The following is an 18,179-nucleotide window of genomic DNA, read 5'->3' as shown; positions in this document are numbered from 1 at the left end:
TGTAAATGGACAAAATAATGGCTTGTTTGAATCGGGTAAATATCCCACCGCACGTCCACTTGGGACTATAATGTTATTCGCTTTAAAAGGTTTGGATCCATAGGTCCTTTGCATCTTTAACATGTTTCATGCATGCATATCCATTTTTTAAAACATGTGTAGAGAAATGACTTTCTTATAAAATTCTGAGCTATTAGGGTTGAACTAGTGGAATTTCCCAAACTAGAATAACAAAACTTTTGTATTCATTTGTGGTGTGTGATTAAATTTTCTTTGCTTACATTTTTTATTTCTTTAAATTCTTTCCATTCATAAACTCTAAAAGTTTCATTTTGTTGTGATCTATTTGCCTTTTATCACTTTTTTGTTTACGATAAGAAGGGAAAGTAAAAACTCAAGTTTTGATTTAAGAAAAAAGTATACATCTAAAATGGAAATGCACAATGCACAAAGGCAGAGAGAGATAATTCCGAAAAGTTTCTATAATTTTTAGGGATTGTAAACTCTTTCTAGTTTTTATATTTTGAGTTCTACAATCATCGGGAAAAGGGGGAGGCGAGGGATTTTTAACTGAGTGTTGACTCTCAATCCATAACTCATTCCTTACAAAAATATAGCCTGTTAGGCATGATAAATCACTTTACAATTATGTATGATCCTTAGGTCAACTTTTTTTAAATGGGCAAAATAATTATTTGTTAGACTCGGGTAAATATCCCACCACTTGTTCACTTGGGAATTTAATGTTATTCTCTTTAATAGGTTTGGATCCATAGGTCATTTGAATTTTGTTTAACATGTTTCAAGCATGGAAATCCATTTTTTAATACATGTGTAGAAAAATCACTTTCTAATAAAAATTCCGATCTATTAGGATTGAACTAGAAAAATGCCCAAACTTGGATAAAAAAACTTTTGTGTTCATTTGTGGTGTGGGAATAAATTTTATTTACTTACAATTTTTAATGATTTAAATTATTTCCTTACATAAACTCTAAAATTTTCATCTTGCTGTGATCTATTTGCCTTTTATCTCTTTTTTTGTTTACGAGATGAAGGCAAAGTAAAAACTCAATTTTTGATTTAAGAAAGGAGTGTGCATCTAAAATGGAAATGCTCAATGCAAAAATGTAGAGAGAGATAATTCCAAAAAGTGTCTATAATTTTTAGGGATTGTAAACTTTTTTTATTTTTATATATTAGGTTCTGCAATCGTCGGGAAAAAGGGTAGGCGGGGGATTTTTAACAGAGTGTTGACTCCCAATCCATAAGTCATTCCTTACAAAATTGTAGCCCATTATGCATGATCAATCACTTTACAATCATCTATGATCGTTAGTTCAGGTTTCTGTAAATGGGTAAAATAATGGCTTGTTCGACACGGGTAAATATCCCACCGCACGTTCACTTGGGAATTTAATGTTATTCTCTTTAAAAGGTTTGGATACATAGGTCCTTTTCATCTTTAACATGTTTCAAGCATGCATATCCATTTTTTAAAACATGTGTATCAACATCCCTTTCTTATAAAAGTCCGAGCTATTAGGGTTGAACTAGTGGAATTTCCCAAACTTGGATAACAAAACTTTTGTGTTCATTTGTGGTGTGTGAATAAATTTTATTTTCATACATTTGTTATTGCTTTAAATTCTTACCATGCATAAACTCTAAAATTTTCATTTTGTTGTGATCTATTTCCCTTTTATCTCTTTTTTTTGTTTACGAGATGAAGGAAAAGTGAAAACTCGAGTTTTTAGTTAAGAAAAAAGTATACATCTAAAATTGAAATGTACAATGCACAAAGTAGAGAAAAATAATTCCAAAAGTGTCTATAATTTATAGGGATTATAAACTCTTTTTTAGTTTTTATATAATAGGTTCTGCAATTGTCGGGAAAAGGGTAAGGTTGGGATTTTTAACTGAGTGTTGACTCCCAATCCATAAGTCATTCCTTACAAAAATATTGCCTGTTACTCGTGATAAATAACTTTACAATCATCTATGATCGTTTGGTCAGCTTTTTGTAAATGGGCAAAATAATGGCCTATATAACTCAGGTAAATATCCCACCACATGTTCACTTGGGAATTTAATATTATTCTCTTTAAAAGCTTTGGATCCATTGGTCATTTGCATCTTTAATATGTTTCAAGCATGCATATCCTTTTTTTTTAAACAAGTGTAGAAAAATCTCTTTCTTTTAAAATTCTGAGCTATAAGGGTTTAACTAGTGGAATTTCCAAAACATGGATAACAAAGATTTTGTGTACATTTTTGGTGTGTGAATAAATTTTCTTTACTTACATTTGTTATTGCTTTAAATTCTTTCCATACATACACTGTAAAATTTTCATTTTCTTATGATCTATTTGCCTTTTATCTATTTGTTTTGCTTATGACATGAAGGGAAAGTGAAAACTTAATTTTTTTTTAAGAAAAAAGTATACATCTAAAATGGAAAAGCACGATGCACAAATATAGAGATAGATAGTTCCAAAAAATGTCTTTAATTTTTAGGGATTGTAAACTCTTTTTAGTTTTTATATATTGGGTTCTGCAATCGATGAGAAAAGGGGGACGCGGAGGATTTTTTCCTGAATGTTGACTCCCAATCCATCAATCATTCCTTAAAAAATATAGCCATTACGCCTGATAAATCACATTACAGTCATTTATGATCGTTAGGTCAGCTTTTTGTAAATGGGCAAAATAATGGCTTTTTTGACTCAGGTGAATATCCCACCGAACGTTCCCTTTGGAATTTAATGTTATTCTCTTTAAAAGGTTTGGATCAATAGGTCCTTAGCATATCCATTTTTTTAAACTTTAGTAGAAAAATCTCTTTCTTATAAAATTTTGAGCTATTAGGGTTGAACAAGTGGAATTTTCCAAACTTGGATAACATAACATTTGTGTTCATTTTTGGTGTGTGAATAAATTTTCTTTACTTATATTTTTTATTGCCTTAAATTCTTTCCAATACATAAACTCTAAAATTTTCATTTTGTTGTGATCTATTTGCCTTTTATCTATTTTTGTTTATGAGCTGAAGGGAAAGTGAAAATCAAGTTTTTATTTAAGAAAAAAATATACCACTAAAATGGAAATGCATAATGCACAAATGTAGAGAGAGGTAATTCCAAAAAGTGGCTATAATTTTTGTGGATTGTAAACTCATTTTAGTTTTTATATAGCTGGTTCTACAATCATTGGGAAAAGGGGGAGGCAGGGGATTTTTAACTGAGTGTAGATTCCAAATCCATAAGCTATTCCTTACAAAAATATAGCCCGTTATGCATGATAAATCATTTTACAATCATCTATGATCGTTAGGTCAGGTTTTTGACTCGATTAAATATCCCACCGCACGTTCACATGGGAATTTAATGTTATTCTCTTTAAAAGGTTTGGATCTATAGGTCATTTTCATCTTTAATATGATTGAAGCATGCTTATCCATTTTTTATAACTTGTGTAAAAAAATCCCTTTCTAATAAAATTCCGAGCTATTCGGGTTGAACTAGTGGAATTTCCATAAATTGGATAACAAAACTTTTGTGTTTATTTGTGGTGTGCGAAAAAAATTTCCTTACTTACATTTATTATGGCTTTAAATTCTTTCAATACATAAAATCTAAAATTTTCATTTTGTTGTGATCTATTTGCCTTTTTTTCTGTTTTTTTGTTAACAAAATGAAGGTAAAGTGAAAACTCAAGTTTTGATTTAAAAAAATATGCATCTAAAATTGAAATTCACAATCAAGAAATGTAGAGAGAGATAATTCCAAAAAGTATCTGTAAACTTTAGGGATTGTAAAATATTTTTAGTTTTTATATATCAGGTTCCGCAATCGTCGGGAAAACGGGGAGGTGGGGGATTTTTAATTGAGTGTTGACTCCCAATCCATATGTCATTCCTTGCAAAAATATAGCCCGTCGGGCATGATAAATCACTTTACAATCATCTATGACCGTTAGGTCAGCTTTTCATATATGGGAAAAATAATGGGTTGTTTGACTCGGGTAAATATACCACCGCTCATTCACTTAGGAATTTAAAGTTATTCTCTTTAAAAGGTTTGGATCCATAGGTCCTTCGCATCTTTAACATGTTGCAAGCTTGCATATCCATTTTGTAAAACATGTGTAGAAAAATCTCTTTCTTATAAAATTCCGAGCTATTAGGGTTTAACTAGTGGAATTTCCAAAACTTGGATAACAAAGCTTTTGTGTTCATTTGTGGTGTGTGAATAAATTTTCTTTACTTACTTTTTTTATTGTTTTAAATTCTTTCCATACATAAACTCTAAAATTTTGATTTTGTTGTGATCTATTTGCCTTTTAACTCTTTTTTTGTTTACGACATGAATTGAAAGTGAAAACTAAATTATAATTTTAAGAAAAAGGTATACTTCTAAAATGGAAATGCACAATGCACAAATGTAGAGAGAGATAAATCCAAAAAGTTTTTGTAATTTTTAGGGATTGTAATCTATTTTTAGTTTTTATCTATATGGTTCAAAAAATCATCGGGAAAAAGGGGAGGTGGGGAATTTTAAACTGAGTGTTGCTCCCAATCCATAAGTCATTCCTTAAAAAAATATAGCCCGTTACGCATGATAAGTCACTCTACAATCATCTATGATCGTCAGGTCAGCTTTTTGTAAATGGGCAAAACATTGGCTTTTTGACTCGGGTAAATATCCCACCGCATGTCCACTTGGAAATTTATTGTTATTCTCTTCAAAAGGTTTGGATCGATATGTCATTTGCATCTTTAACATGTTGCAAGCATGCATATCCATTTTTTAAAACATGTGTAGAAAAATCTCTTTCTTATAAAATTTTGAGCTATTAGGGTTGAACTAGTGGAATTTCCCAAACTTGGATAACAAAACTTTTGTGTTCATTAGTGGTGTGTGAATAAATTTTCTTTACTTACATTTGTTATATCTTTAAATTCTTTCCATACTTAAACTCTATAATTTTCGTTTTGTCGTGACCTATTTTCCTTTTATCTCTTTTTTTGTTTACGAGATGAAGGGAAAGTGAAAACTCAAGTGTTGATTTATGAAAAAAGTATACATCTAAAATGTAAATTCACAATGCACAAATGTTGAGAGAGATAATTCCAAAAAGTTTCTATAATTTTTAGGGATTTTAAAGTCTTTTTACTTTTTATATGTCAGGTTCTCCAATCGCCGGGAAAAGGGGGATGCAGGGGTTTTTTAACTGTGTGTTGACACCCAATCCATCAATCATTCCTTACAAAAATATAGCCCGTTACACATGATAAATCACTTTACAATCATTTATGATCGTTAGGTCAGCTTTTTGTAAATGGGCAAAATAATGGCTTGTTTGACTCGGCTAAATATCCCACCGCACGTTAACTTGGGAATTTAATGTTATTCTCTTTCAAAGGTTTGGATCCATAGGTCCTTTGAATCTTTAACATGTTATAAGCATGCATATCCATTTTTTCAAACATGTGTAGAAATATCTCTTTCTTTCTTATGAAATTCCGAGCTATTAGGGTTGAACTAATGGAATTTCCCAAACTTGGATTACAAAAATTTTGTGTTCATTTGTGGTGTGTGAATAAATTTTCTTTCTTGCATTTGTTATTGATTTAAATTCTTTCCATACATAAACTCTAAAATTTTCATTTTGTTGTGATCTATTTGCCTTTTACCCATTGTTTTGTTTACGAGATGAAGGGAAAGTCAAAACTCAATTTTTGTTTTAAGAAAAAAGAATACATCTAAAATGGAAATGAACAATGCACAAATGTTGAGAGAGATAATTCCAAAAATTGTCTGTAATTTTTTGGGATTGTAAACTCTTTTCAGTTTTTGTGTATTTGGTTTTGCAATCGTCGAGGAAAGGGGGAGGCGGTGGGTTTTTAACAAAGTGTTTACTCCCAATCCATAAGTCATTCCTTACAAATATATAGCCCATTACGGATGATAAACCACATTACAATCATTTATGATCATTAGGTCCGCTTTTTGTAAATGGGCAAAATAGTGGCTTGTTTGACTCAGTTAAATGTCCCACCACATGTTCACTTGGGAATTTAATGTTATTCTCTTTAAAAGGTTTGGATCCATAGATCCTTTGAATCTTTAACATGTTATAAGCATGCATATCCATTTTTTAAAACATGTGTAGAAAAATCTCTTTCTTTCTTATGAAATTCTGACCTATTAGGGTTGAACTAATGGAATTTCCCAAACTTGGATAACAAAACTTTTGTGTTCATTTGTGGTGTGTGAATAAATTTTCTTTACTTAAATTTATTATTGCATTAAATTATTTCCATACATAAACTCTAAAATTTTCATTATCTATTTGACTTTTATCTCTCTTTTTATTTACAAGATGAAGGGAAAGTGAAAATCCAAGTTTTGATTTAAGAAAAAAATATACATCTAAAATGGGAATGCACAATGGACAAATGTAGAGAGAGATAATTCAAAAAAGTATCCGTAATTTTTAGGGATTGTAAACCCTTTTTAGTTTTTATATATAAGGTACTGCAATCGTCGAGAAAAAGAGGGAGGCCAACTTTTTGTAAATGTGCAAAAAAATGGTTTGTTTGACTCGGGTAAATATCCACCGCACATTCACTTGGAAATTTAATGTTATTCTCTTTAAAAGGTTTGAATCCATAGGTCATTTGCATCTTTAACATGTTTCAATCATGCATATCCATTTTTTAAAATATATGTAGAAAAATTTCTTTCTTATAAAATTCCGTGCTATTAGGGTTTAACTAGTGGAATTTCCAAAACTTGGATAACAAAACTTTTATGTTCATTTGTGGTGTGTGAATAAATTTTCTTTACTTAAATTTTTTATTGTTTTAAATTCTTACCATACCTAAACTCTAAAATTTTTATTTTGTTGTGATCTATTTGCCTTTTATCTCTTTTTTTGTTTACGACATGAAGGGAAAGTGAAAACTAAATTTTTATTTTAAGAAAAAAGTATACATCAAAAATGGAAAAGCACAATGCAAAAATGTAGAGAGAGATAATTCCAAAAAGTGTTTGTAATTTTTAGGGGTTGTAAACTCTTTTTAGTTTTTATTTATTTGGTTCAAAAAATCGACAGGAAAAGGGGGAGGCGGGGGATTTTTAACTGAGTATTGACTCCCAATCCATAAGTCATTTCTTACAAAAATATGGCCCATTACACATTGTAAATCACTTTACTATCATCTATGATCGTTTGGTCAGTTTTTTGTATATTGGCAAATTAATGGCTTGTTTGACTTGGGTAAATATCCCACCTCACTTTCACTTGGGAATTTAATGTTATTCTCTTTAAAAGTTTTGGATCCATAGGTCATTTGTATCTTTAACATGTTTCAAGCATGCATATCCATTTTTTAAAACATGTGTAAAAAAATCTTTTTTTTAAAAATTCCGAGCTATTAGTGTAGAACTAGTGGAATTTCCAAAACTTGGATAACAAAACTATTGTATTCATTTGTGGTGTGTGAATAAATATTATTTACTTACATTTTTTATTGCTTTAAATTCTTTTCACACATAAACTCTAAAATTTTTATTTTTTTGGGATATTTGCCTTTTATCTATTTTTTTGTTTACGAGATGAAGGGAAAGTGAAAACTCAAGTTTTGATTTAAGAAAAAAGTATACATATAAAATGGAAATGCAAAATGCACAAATGTAGAGAGAGATAATTCCAAACAGTGTCTGTAATTTTTAGGGATTGTAAACTCTCTTTAGTTTATACATATCAGGTTCTGCATTCATCGAGAAAAAGGGGAGGTGGGGGATTTTTAACTGAGTGTTGACACCCAATCCATAAGTCATTCCTTACAAAAATATAGTCCATTACGCATGATAAATCACTTTACTATCATTGATGATCGTTAGGTCAGTTATTTGTCCATGGGCAAAGTTAGTGTTTGTTTGTCTCGGGTAAATATCCCACCGCATGTTCACTTGGGAATTTGATGTTATTCTCTTTAAAAGGTTTCGATCCATAGGTCATTTGCGTCTTTAACATGTTTCAAGCATGCATATCCATTTTTTTAAAACATGTGTAGGAAAATCCCTTTCTTATAAAATTCTGTGCTATTAGGGTTGAACTAGTAGAATTTCCCAAACTTCGATAAAAAAACTTTTGTGTTCATTTGTGGTGTGTGAATAAATTTTATTTACTTACATTTGTTATTGCTTTAAATTCTTTCCATACATAAACTCTAAAATTTTCATTTTTTTGTGATCTATTTGCCTTTTATCTCTTTTTTTGTTTACGAGATGAAGCGAAAGTGCAAACTAAAGTTTTGATTTAAGAAAAAAAGCATACATCTAAAAGGGAAATACACAATGCACAAATGTAGAGAGAGATAGTTCCAAAAATTGTCTATAATTTTAAGGGATTGTAAACTCTTTTCTATTTTTATATATCAGGTTCTGCAATCATCGAGAAATGGGGGATGCTGGGGATTTTTAACTGAGTGTTGGCTCCCAATCCTTAAGTCATTCCTTAAAAAAATATAGCCCGTTACACATGATAAATCACTTTACAATCATCTATGATCGTTGGGTCAGCTTTTTGTAAAAGGGAAAATAATGGCTTGCTTGACATCGGTAAATATCCCACTGCACGTTCACTTCGTAATTTAATGTTAATCTCTTTAAAAGGTTTGGATCCATTGGTCATTTGCATCTTTAACATCTTTCAAGCATGCATATCCATTTTTTAAAACATGTGTAGAAAACTCTCTTTCTTACAAAATTTCGAGCTATTAGAATTTAACTAGTGGATTATCCAAAACTTGGATAACAAAACTTTTGTGTTCATTTGTGTTGTGTGAATAAATTTTATTTACTTACATTTTTTTTCCTTGACTTCTTTCCATACATAAACTCAAAAATTTTCATTTTTTGTGATCTATTTGCCTTTTATCTCTTTTTTTGTTTACGAGATGAAAGGAAAGTGAAAAGTCAATTTCTGTTTTAAGAAAATGGTATACATCTAAAATGGACATGCACAATGCACAAATGTAGAGAGACATAATTCATAAAAGTGTCTGTAATTTTTAGGGATTGTAAACTCTTTTTCGTTTTTATATATTTGGTTCTGCAATCATCGGGAAAAGGGGGAGGTGGGAGATTTTTAATTGAGTGTTGACTCGCAATCCATAAGTTATTCCATGCAAAAATATAGCCCGTTACGTAGGATAAATCACTCTACAATCATCTATGATCGTTAGGTCAGCTTTTTGTAAATGCGCAAAATAATGGCTTGTTTGACTCGGGTAAATATCCCACCGCACGTTCACTTGGTAATTTTTTGTTATTCTCTTCAAAAGGTTTAGATCCATAGGTCATTTGCGTCTTCAACATGTTTCAAGCATGCAGATCCATTTTCTAAAACATGTGTAGAAAAATCACTTTCTAATAAAATTTCGTGCAATTAGGGTTGAACAAGTAGAATTTCCCAAACTTGGATAACAAATTTTTTTTTTTCATTTGTGGTGTGTGAATAAATTTTCTTTACTTACATTTGTTATTGCTTTAAATTCTTTCCGTACATAAACTCTAAAATTTTCATTTTGTTGTGACCTATTTGCCTTTTATCTTTTTTTTTTTTACGAGATGATGGGAAAGTGAGAACTCAAGTTTTTATTTAAGAAAAAAGTATACATCTAAAATGGAAATGCACAACGCACAAATGTAGAGAGAGATAATTCGAAAAAGTGTCTGTAATTTTGAGGGATTGTAAAGTCTTTTTTCTTTTTATATATCAGGTTCTCCAATCGTTGGGAAAAGGGGGATACGGGGAATTTTTAACTGAGTGTTGACACCCAATCCATAAGTCATTCCTTACAAAAATATAGCCCGTTACGCATGATAAATCACTTTACAATCGTCAATGACCGTTTGGTTAGCTTTTTGTAAATGGGCAAAATAATAGGTTGTTTAACTCAGGTAAATATACCACCGCTGGTTCACTTAGGAATTTAAAGTTATTCTCTTTAAAAAGTTTGGATTCATAGGTCCTTTGCATCTTTAACATGTTTCAAGCATGCATATCCATTTTATAAAACATGTGTAAAAAAATTTCTTTCTCATAAAATTCCAAGTTATAAGGGTTTAACTAGTGGAATTTCCAAAACTTGGATAATAAAACTTTTGTGTTCATTTGTGGTGCTTGAATAATTTTTTAAAAAGGATATGCATGCTTGAAACATGTTAAAGATGAAAATGACCTATGGATCAAAACCTTTTAAAGGGAATAATATTAAATTCCCAAGTGAACGTGCGGTGGGATATTTACCCAAGTAAAAAAAGCCATTATTTTGCCCTTTTACAAAAAGTTGACCTAACGAACATAGATGATTGTAAAGTGATTTATCATGCGTAACGGGCTATATTTTTGTAAGGAATGACTAATGGATTGGGAGTCAACACACAGTTAAAAATCCCTCGCCTCCCCCTTTTCTCGATGATTGCAAAACTTGATATATAAAAACTAAAAAGTGTTTACAACCCTAAAAATTACAGACAATTTTTGGAATTATCTCTCTCTATATTTGTGCATTGTGCATTTCTATTTTAGATGTATACTTTTTTCTTAAATCAAAACTTGAGTTTTTACTTGCCCTTCATCTCGTAAACAAAAAAAGAGATAAAAGGCAAATAGATCACAACAAAATGAAAATTTTAGAGTTTATTTATGAAAAGAATTTAAAGAAATAACAAATGTAAGTAAAGAAAATTTATTCACACACCACAAATGAACACAAAATATTTGTTATCCAAGTTTGGGAAATTCCACTTGTTCAACCCTAATAGCTCGGAATTTTATTAGAAAGTGATTTTTCTACACATGTTTTAAAGATATGCATGCTTGAAACATATTCAAGATGCAAATTACCTATGGATTACCACCTTTTAAAGAGAATAACATTAAATTCCAAAGTGAACGTGCGGTGGGATATTTACCCGAGTCAAACAAGCCATTATTTTGCCCATTTACAAAAACTGACCTGATAATCATAGATGATTGTAAAGTTATTTATCTTGCTCAATGGGCAATATTTTTGTAAGGAATGACTTATGGATTGGGAGTCAACACAGTTACAAATCCCCCGCCACCCCCTCTTCCCAACGATTGCAGAACCTAATATATAAAAACTAAAAAGAGTTTACAATCCCTAAAAATTATAGACACTTTTTGGAATTATCTCTATGTACATTTGTGCATTGTGCATTTCCATTTTAGATGTATACTTTTTTCTTAAATCGAAACTTGAGTTTTCACTTTCCCTTCATCTTGTCAAAAAAAAAAAAGAGATCAAAGGCAAATAGATCGAAACAAAATGAAAATTTTAGAGTTTATGTATGGAAGGAATTTAAAGCAATAAAAAATATAAGTAAAGAAAATTTATTCACACACCACAAATGAACAAAAAAATTTTGTTATCCAAGTTTGGGAAATTCCACTAGTTCAACCCTAATAGCTCAAAATTTATTAGTAAGAAATTTTTCTACATGTCTTTTAAAAAATAAATATGCATGCTTGAAACATGTTAAAGATGCAAATGACCTCTGGATCCAAATATTTTAAAGAGAATAACAGTAAATTCCAAAGTGAACGTTCGATGGTATATTTACCAGAGACAGACAAGCCTTTATTCCGCCCATTTACAAAACGCTGACGTAACGATCATAGATGATTATAAAGTGATTTAGAGCGTAACGGGCTATATTTTTTTAGGGAATGACATATGGATTGGGAGTCAACACTCAGTTAAAAATCTCGTAAACAAAAAAAGAGATAAAAGGCAAATAGATCACAACCAAATGAAAATTTTAGAGTTTATTTATGGAAAAAATTTTAAGTAATAACAAATGTAAGTAAAGAAAATTTATTCACACACCACAAATGAACACAAAAGATTTGTTATCAGAGTTTGGGAAATTCCACTTGTTCAACCCTAATAGCTCGGAATTTTATTAGAAAATGATTTTTCTACACATGTTTTAAAAAATTGATATGCATGCTTTAAACTTGTTCAAGAAGCAAATGACCTATCGATTAACACCTTTTAATGAGAATAACATTAAATTCCAAAGTGAATATGCGATGGGATATTTACCCGAGTCAAACAAGCCATTATTTTTCCCATTAACAAAAAACTGACCTAATGATCATAGATGATTGTAATGTGATTTATCATGCATAACAGGCTATATTTTTTTAAGGAATGACTTATGGATTGGGAGTCAACACACAGTTAAACATCCCCCGCTTCCCCCTTTTCCCGACGATTGCTGAACCTGATATATAAAAACTAAATAGAGTTTACAATCCCTAAAAACTACTGACACATTTTGGAATTATCTCTCTTTACTTTTATGCACTGTTCATTTACATTTTAGATGTATATTTTTTTCTTAAATCAAAACTTGAGTTTTTACTTTCCCTTCATCTCGTAAACAATATAAGAGATAAAAGGCAAATAGATCACAACAAAATAAAAATTTTTAGAGTTTATCTATGCAAAGATTTTAAAGCAATAACAAATGTAAGTAAATAAAATTTATTCACACGCCACAAATAAACACAAAAGTTTTGTTATCCAAGTTTGGGAAATTCCACTAGTTCAACCCTAATAGCTCGGAATTTTATAAGAAAGAGATTTTTCTACACATGTTTTAAAAATGGATATGGATGCTTGAAACATGTTAATGATGCAAATGACCAATGGATCCAAACCTTTTAAAATGAATAACATTAAATTTCCAAGTGAACGTGCGTTGGAATATTTACCTGAGTAAACAAGCCATTATTTTGCACTTTTACAAAAAGCTGACCTAACGATCATAGATGATTGTAAGTGATTTATCATGCGTAATGGGCTATATTTTTTTTAGGAACGACTTATAGATTGGGAGTCAACACTCAGGTAAAAATCCCAGCCTCCCCATTTTCCCGACGATTGCAAAACCTAATATATAAAAACTAAAAAATGTTTACAATCCCTAAAAATTATAGACACTTTTTGGAATTATCTCTCTCTACATTTTTGCATTGTGCATTTCCATTTTAGATGCATACTTTTTTCTTAAATCAAAACTTGACTTTTCACTTTCCCTTCAACTCGTAAACAAAAAAAGTGATAAAAGGAAAATAGATCACAACAAAATGAAAATTTTATAGTTTATGTATGGAGAGAATTTAAAGCAATACAAAATGTAAGTAAATGAAATTTATTCACACACCAGAAATGAACACAAAAGTTTTGTTATCCGAGTTTGGGAAATTCCACTTGTTCAACCCTAATAGCTCCGAATTGTATAAGAAAGAGATTTTTCTACACTTGTTTAAAAATGGATATGCATGCTTCAAACATGATAAAGACGCAAATGACCGATGGATCCAACCCTTTTAAAGAAAATAACACTAAATTCCCAAGTGAACATGCGGTGGGATATTTACCCGAGTCAAACAAGCAATTATTTTGCCCATTTAAAAAAGCTGACCTAACGATCATAGATAATCGTAAAGTGATTTATCATGTGTAACAGCTATATTTTTGTAAGGAATGGCTTATGGATTGGGAGTCAACACTTAGTTAAAGATCCCCCGCATCCCCCTTTTTCCTGACGATTGTAAAACCTAAGATATAAAGACGAAAAAGAGTTTACAATTCCTAAAACTTTTAGACACTTTTTGGAATTATTTCTCTCAATATTTGTGCATTGTGCATTTCCATTTTAGATGTATATTTTTTTCTTAAATCAAAACTTGGGTTTTCACTTTCCCTTCATCTCGTAAACATAAAAAAAGGTAAAAGGCAAATAGATCACAACAAAATGAAAATTTTAGATTTTATGTATGGTAAAAATTTATAGCAATAACAAATGTAAGTAAAGTAAATTTATTCACGCACAAATGAACCCAAAAGTTTTGATATCCAAGTTTGGGAAATTTCACAAGTTCAACCCTAATAACTCTGAATTTTATTAGAAAGAGATTTTTCTACACATGTTTTAAAAAATGGATATGCTTGAAACATGTCAAAGATGCAAATGACCTATGGATTACCACCTTTTAAAGAGAATAACGTTAAATTCCCTAGTGAACGTGCTGTGGGATATTTAACTGAGTCAAACAAGCCATTATTTTGCCCATTTACAAAAAGTTGGCCTAACTATCACAGATGATTGTATAGTTATTTATCATGCTCAATGGGCTATATTTTTTTAAGGAACAACTTATGCATTGGGTGTCAACACTCAGTTAAAAATCCCCCGTCTCCCCCTTTTCCCAACGATTGCAAAACTGGATATATAAAATATAAAAGATTTTACAATTCCTAAAAATTACAGACACTTTTTGGAATTATCTCTCACTACATTTGTGCATTGTGCATTTCCATTTTAGATGTATACTTTTTTCTTAAATCAAAACTTGAGTTTTCACTTTCCCTTCATCTCGTAAAAAAAAAGAGATAAAAGGCAAATAGATCAAAACAAAATGAAAATTTTAGAGTTTATGTATGGAAATAATTTAAAGCAATGAAAAATGTAAGTAAAGAAAATTTATTCACACACCACAAATGAACACAAAAGTTTTGTTATCCAAGTTTGGGAAATACCACTAATTCAACCCTAAAAGCTCGGAATTTTATTAGAAAGAAATTTTTTTACACATGTTTGAAAAAATGGATATGCATGATTGAAACATGTTAAAGATGCAGATGACCTATGGATCCAAATATTTTAAAGAGAATAACATTAAATTCCCAAGTGAATGTGCGGTGGGATATTTACCTGAGTCAAACAAGCCATTATTTTGCCCATTTAAAAAAAGCTGACCTAACGATGATCGATGATTGTAAAGTGATTTATCATGCATAACAGGCTATATTTTTGTAAGGAATGACTTATGGATCTGGAGTCAACACTCAGTTAAAAATCCCCCGCCTCCCCCTTTTCCCAACGATTGCAGAACCTTATATATAAAAACTAAAAAGAGTTTACAATCCCTTAAAATTACAGACACTTGCAGGAATTATCTCTCTCTACATTTGTGCACTGTGCATTTCCATTTTAGATGTATACTTTTTTCTTAAATCATTACTTGATTTTTTACTTCCCTTCATCCCGTAAACAAAATAAGAGATAGAAGGCAAATAGATCACAACAAAATGAAAATTTTAGAGTTTATGTATGGAAAGAATTTAAAGCAATAAAAAATGTAAGTAAAGAAAATTAATTCACACGCCACAAATGAGCACAAAAGTTTTGTTATCCAAGTTTCGGAAATTCCACTAGTTCATCCCTAATAGGTCAAAATTTTATAAGAAAGAGATTTTTCTACACATCTTCTAAAAAATAGATATGCATGCTTGAAACCTGTTAAAGATGGAAATGACCTATGGATTCAAACCTTTTAAAGAGAATAACATTAAATTCCCAAGTGAACGTGCGGTCTGATATTTTCATGTGTCAAACAAGCCATTATTGTGCCCTTTTATAAAACGCTGACCTAACGATAATAGATGATTGTAAAGTGATTTACCATGCGTAATGGGCTATATTTTTGTAAGGAATGAATTATAGATTGGGAGTCAACACTCAGGTAAAAATCCCTGCCTCCCCTTTTTCCCAACGATTGCAGAACCTGCTATATAAAAATTAAAAAATGGTTACAATCCCTAAAAATTACATACACTTTTTGGAATTATCTCTCTCTACATTTGACCATTGTGCATTTCCATTTTAGATGTATACTTTTTTCTTGAATCAAAACTTGAAATTTCACTTTCCCTGCATCTCGTAAACAAAAAAAGAGATAAAAGGCAAATAGATCACAACAAAATGAAAATTTTATAGTTGAAGTATGGAAAGAATTTAAAGCAATAAAAAATGTAAGTAAATAAAATTTATTCACACACCACAAATGAACTCAAAATTTTTGTTATCCAAGTTTGGGAAATTCCATTTGTTCAATCCTAGTAGCTCGGAATTGTATAAGAAAGAGATTTTTCTACACTTGTTTTAACAAATGGACATGCATGCTTCAAAAATGATAAGGACGCAAATGACCTATGGATCCAAACTTTTTAAATAAAATAACATTAAATTCCCAAGTGAACATGCGGTGGGATATTTACCCGAGTCAAACAAGCCATTATTTTGCCCATTTAAAAAAAGCTGACCTAATGATCATAGATGATTGTAAAGTGATTTATGATGCGTAATGAGCTATTTTTTTTTTAAGGAATGACTTATGGGTTGGGACTCAACACTCAGTTAAATATCCCCCACATCCCCCTTTTCCCGACGATTGCTGAACCTTATATGTAAAAACAAAAAAGAGTTTACAATCCCTAAAAATTACAGACACTTTTTGGAATTACCTCTCTCAACATTTGTGCATTTTGCATTTCCATTTTAGATGTATATTTTTTTCTTAAATCAAAACTTGGGTCTTCACTTTCCCTTCATCTCTTAAACAAAAAAAAAAAAGATAAAAAACAAATAGATCACAACAAAATGAAAATTTTAGATTTTATGTAAGGAAAGAATAAAAAAAACAAATGTAAGTAAAGAAAATTTATTCACACACAAATGAAACCAAAAGTTTTTTTATCCAAGTTTGGGAAATTTCACATGTTCAACCCTAATAGCTCTGAATTTTATTAGAAAGAGATTTTTCTACACATGTTTTAAAAAATGGATATGCATGCTTAAAACGTGTTAAACATGCAAATGACCTATGGATCCAAACCTTTTTAAGAGAATAACATTAAATTTTCAAGTGAACGTGTGGTGGGATATTTACCCGAGTCAAACAAGCCATTATTTTGCCCATTTACAAAAAGCTGACCTAACGATCAATGATAATTGTAAAGTGCTTTATCAAGCGTAACGATCAATTTTTATTTAAAGGAATGAGTTATGGATTGGGAGTCAACACTCAGTTAAAAATCCCCCGCCTCCCCCATTTCCCGATGATTGCATAACCGGATATATAAAACTTAAAAAGAGTTTACAGTCCCTAAAAATTACAGACAACTTTTGGAATTATCTCTCTCTACATTTGTGCATTATGCATTTCCATTTTACAGGTATACTTTTTCTTAAATCAAAACTTGATTTTTCACTTTCCCTACATCTCGTAAACAAAAAAAGAGATAAAAGGTAAATAGATCACAACAAAATGAAAATTTTAGAGTTTTTGTATGGAAGGAATTTAAAGCAATAACAAATGTAACTAAATAAAATTTATTTACACACCACAGATGAACACAAAAGTTATGTTATCCAAGTTTGGGAAATTTCACTTGTTCAACCCTAATAGCTCGGAATTGTATAAGAAAGAGATTTTTCTACACTTGTTTTAAAAAATGGATATGCATGCTTGAAACATGATAAAGATGTAAATGACCTATGGATCCAAACCTTTTAAATAAAATAACATTAAATTCCCAAGTGAACATGCGGTGGGATATTTAGCCTATGCAAACAAGCCATTATTTTGCCCTTTTACAAAATGCTGACCTAACGATCAATGATGATTGTAAATTTATTTATCATGCGTAACGATCAATTTTTTTTTAAGGAATGATTTATGGATTGGGAGTCAATACTCAGTTAAAAATCCCCCGCCTCCCCCTTTTCCCAACGTTTGCAGAACCTGATATATAAAAACTAAAAATAGTTTACAATCCCTAAAACTAACAGACACTTTTTGGAATTATCTCTCTCTACATTTTTGCATTGTGCATTTCCATTTTATATGTATACTTTTTTCTTAAATCAAAACTTGAGTTTTTACTTTTCCTTCATCTAGTAATAAAAAAAAAGAGATAAAGGGCAAATAGATCACAACAAAATGAAAATTTTAGAGTTTATGTATGGAAAAAATTAAAAGCAATAAAAAATGTGAGTAAATAAATTTATTCATACACAAAAAATGAACCCAAAAGTTTTGTTATCCAAGTTGCACAAATTCCACTAGTTCAACCCTAATAGCTCGGAATTTTATAACAAAGAAAATTTTCAACACATTTTTGAAAAAATGGATATGCATGCTTGAAAAATATTAATGATGCAAATGACCTATGGATCCAAACCTTTTAAAGAGAATAACATTAAATGCCCAAGTGAACGTGC

The sequence above is a fragment of the Aristolochia californica genome, unplaced genomic scaffold (assembly GCF_029961685.1).
Source record: "Aristolochia californica isolate CCGP_79_NKW_82.1479 unplaced genomic scaffold, dmAriCali1.0.hap1 SCAF_4, whole genome shotgun sequence".
In the NCBI taxonomy this organism is placed as follows: domain Eukaryota; kingdom Viridiplantae; phylum Streptophyta; class Magnoliopsida; order Piperales; family Aristolochiaceae; genus Aristolochia; species Aristolochia californica.
Note: the sequence above shows the minus strand (reverse complement) of the source record.